Genomic DNA, 3,948 nt, shown 5'->3' with positions numbered 1-3,948 from the left:
TGTAGGGATCATATAAATTTTGTTTTGTTTTGTGGTCCTGGAGATCAAACCTGAATCTTCATTTATGGTAAAGAAGCTACATTGTCTATTATTTTAGTGTTTTTGCATCCTGACTAATATTGACTTGTAGTCCTCTTTGTACATTAATTTCCACTTATTCCTCAGAAGTGTGTTCTAAGAATAGTGTAATGGACTTCTGATATGGAGACTATCCAGCCCTAGATAGCCTTAGAAGGTAAGAAGCTAGAAACCAATGTAACTTATGGCCAATGTGTAAGACAAGAACTAGACAAGAACATTCTGTTAGAATGCCTATACATACACTCAGATACTCTCCAGGAAATGTTGAGTGAACAGTCTGTGTTGTGAAGAAAATGGAGAAATCCAAGCTCTGGGATTCTGAAATGCCAATGGACACTAGCAGATCCAGTTAGCTCCCTGTCCTTTTCTAGGTCCCAAGTGCAACCTCACAACATGTTTATTTTTTATTAATTATTTAACTACATCCCAAATGTTGCCCCCCTCCCCGAGTTCTTCACCCCATCCTCCTCCCCTTTACCTCTGAGAGGGTGTTCCCCTCTTGGGTAGCTCCTCACTTTAGGGCATTAGGTCTCACTGGATTAGATGCATCCTCTTCCACTGAGGCCAGACAACATAGCCCTCTGATACATATTTGCTGGGGGTCTTGGACCACCCTGTGTATGCTCTTTGGTTGGTGGCTCAGTCTCTGGCCAGGGATCCAGGTTAGCTGACAGGGCTGATCTTCCTATGGGGTTGCCATGCACTTCAGCTCCTCCAGTCCTTCTCCAAACTCTCCCATAGGGGTCTCTGACCTCAGTCCAATGGTTGGCTGTAAGTATCTACATTTGTCTCAGTCAGCTGCTGGTAGAGCATCTAGAGGACAGCCATGCAAGACTCCTGTCTGCAAGCACAACATAGCATTAGTAATGGTATCAGGGATTGGTGCTGCCCCACCCAGCCCCTATGAGATAGATCCCAAGTGGGGCCCATCACTGGTCAGCCATTCCTTCAGTCTCTGCTCCATTTTTGTCTCTGCATTTCTTTCAGACAGGAGCAATTTTGGGTAGAAAATTTTGTAGGTGGGTTGGTGTCCCTATCCCTCCACTGGGAGGTCCTGTCTGACTATTGGAGGTGGTCTCTTCAGGTTTCATATCCTGTTGGGCATCTCAGCTAAGGTCACCAACATTTGAGTCCTGGGAGCTTCCCTCATCTCAGATCTCTGGGACTTTCTAGAAGTTTCTTCCACCTCACCATCCCTGGCAGCTGTATATTACTATTCATTCTCCTGGTCCTCTGGGCCACCTCGGTTGTTTCCCCCACTCCTTATCCTGCTCCCTCCGTTCCCCCTCCCCCTCTCCCTCCCTCCCTCTGCTTCCCATGATTGCATTGCTCCCCTTTAAATAGGATTTAAGCACCCACACTTGGGTCTTCCTTCTAGTTTAACTTAGGGTCTATAGGGTGTATCATGGGTATCCTGTACATTTTTGCTAATATCCACTTATCAGTGAGTACATACCATGCACATCCTTTTGGGTCTGGGTTACCTCACTCGGGATGGAACATTCCACCATTGCTGTACTTGTACAGCCATTCCTGAAATCAATCTGGTGGTTCCTCAGAAAACTGGAAGTAGTTTTATATGAAGACTCAGCTGTACTACTCCTGGGCATATACTCAAAAGATACTCCACCATATCACAAGGACATGGCTCTACTATGTTCATAGAAGCCTTATTCATAATAGCAGAAAGTGGAAGCAACCCAGATGTCAGTCAACCAAAGAATGGATACAGAAAATATCGTTCATTTACACAATGGAACAGGGCACAGATCACAGCTGCTGGATGTGTCCCAGGGGAACACAGCAGGCAGGGGTCTCACCAGGCCTTTCTGGCTTTTAGAGTCTATATTGAAAAGTCAGGTTTAATTCTGATAGGTCTGCCTTTATGTGTTACTTGGCCTTTTTCCCTTGCAGCTTTTCATATTCTTTCTTTGTCCTGTACACTTAGTGTTTTGGTTATTACGCGAAGAGAGCTATTAGAAACAAGGATGTTATGAATTTTGCAGGTAAATGGCTGGAACAAGAAAATATCATCTTGAGCAAGCGTATTGATATGAGTGTTGTCCACAATTAATTCTACCCCATGTGGAATAGAAGTTCCTGAAGAACAACAATTTAGAGCTATTTTTAAAAACAAAGGACAAACTTACTTTTAGTGAGATAAAATTTTGTCTACAAATACAAATGGCTATTTATAGACTATTAAGAAATTAATCTCAGGGCTGTACAAGCACCAGAAACACCCATGTAACCCCTGCCTGCTGGGTTCTCTTGGGATACACCCAGCAGCTGTGAACTGTGCCCTATCTCCAGAGCTCTTCCGTATCACCCAGGCTCTGCCTGTATTCCTGCAGGGCTGTGGGCACCAGGGCTATCCAGTTCCCCAATTCCCTGCCTGCCAGGTCTCCCTGGGGCACACACATCAGCAGTGAGCTATATCCTGGTCCCTGAGATCCATTTCCTGACCTACAACTCTGCTGGCATTCACAGAGGCCTACTGGCACTAGAGACAACCAGATGGCCAAATGCCAGCAAAAGAATACAATCAACAAAAGCCAAAGCAACGTGACACCACTAGAGCCCAGCTATCCTACTACAGCAAGCCCTGGATATTTTAGTATAGTTGAAGCACAGGAAAATGACTTTAAATCGAATCTTATAAAAATGATAGATGCCTTTAAAGAGGAAATGAATAATTCCCTTAAAGAAATCCGGGAAAATACAATCAGATGAAGGAAATGAATAAAACTGCTCAAGACTTGAAAATAGAAATAGAATAAAGAAAACACAAACTAAGGCAACCCTGGATATGGAAAACCTAGGGAAGAGAACAGAAACTACAGATGCAAGCATCACCAACAGAATACAAGAGATGGAAGAGAGAATCTCAGATATAGAAGACAGAGGAAAAAAAATCAACGCATCTGTCAAAGAAAGGTGTTAAATCTAAAAAAATTCCTGACACAAAACATCCAGGAAATCTGGGACACTATGAAAAGACCAAAACTAAGAGTACTAGGAATGGAAGAAGGAGAAGATTCCTAGCTCCAAGGCCTTTATAATATTTTCAACAAAATCGTAGAAGAAAATTTCCCTAACTTAAAGAAAGAAATGCCTACAAAGTACAAGATGCTTGCAGAACACCAAACCAATTAGATCGTAAAAGTCCTTTCTACATAATAACCAAAAGACTAAATGTACAGAACAAAGGAAGAATATTAAAAGCTGCAAGGGAAAAAGGCCAAGTAACATATAGAGGCAGACCTATCAAAATTAAACCTGACTTTTCAACATAGACTCTAAAAGCCAGAAAGGTCTGGGAAGATGTTTTGCAGACCCTAAGAGACCACAGATGCCAACCAAGACTACTATACCCAGCAAAACTTTTAATCACTACAGATGGATCTATTAAGACTAAACAACTTCACAGGCGTATTAAATCTGGGAGCAAAGTTTACATAGAGTTCATATAGATTCCTCCTAAGAGTTTTACAAATATGAAAAGGTTAGGCCATGCTCTAATGGTGTCAATAGAACCACTGTCTATCCCTTGATCTGATAAATTAGGCATTATCCCCATGCTTAGAGAAGAATCAGTACTCTCAAAAATAAATCAAAGCACACAGTCTGAACAGTCTTGTCTGAACTACTCCCAGCCTCGGAGCTTGGCCCCATTGACCCGTCCAGCAGGTCCAGTTATTTGAGGGTCACGAGGGGACCTCCTCCTAAGAACCAAATGGGGGGTAGAGAGAGACGAGGGCCTTGTACGAATAACGACACACGGAAACCGTTCTGGAATGTATCAAAGCCCCGAATCTATTGAAAAAGGTCCAAGGCTTAAATGCACAAGCAAAAGGGGAAGCACAG

The sequence above is a fragment of the Mus caroli genome, chromosome 1, assembly GCF_900094665.2.
Source record: "Mus caroli chromosome 1, CAROLI_EIJ_v1.1, whole genome shotgun sequence".
NCBI lineage: Eukaryota > Metazoa > Chordata > Mammalia > Rodentia > Muridae > Mus > Mus caroli.
Note: the sequence above shows the minus strand (reverse complement) of the source record.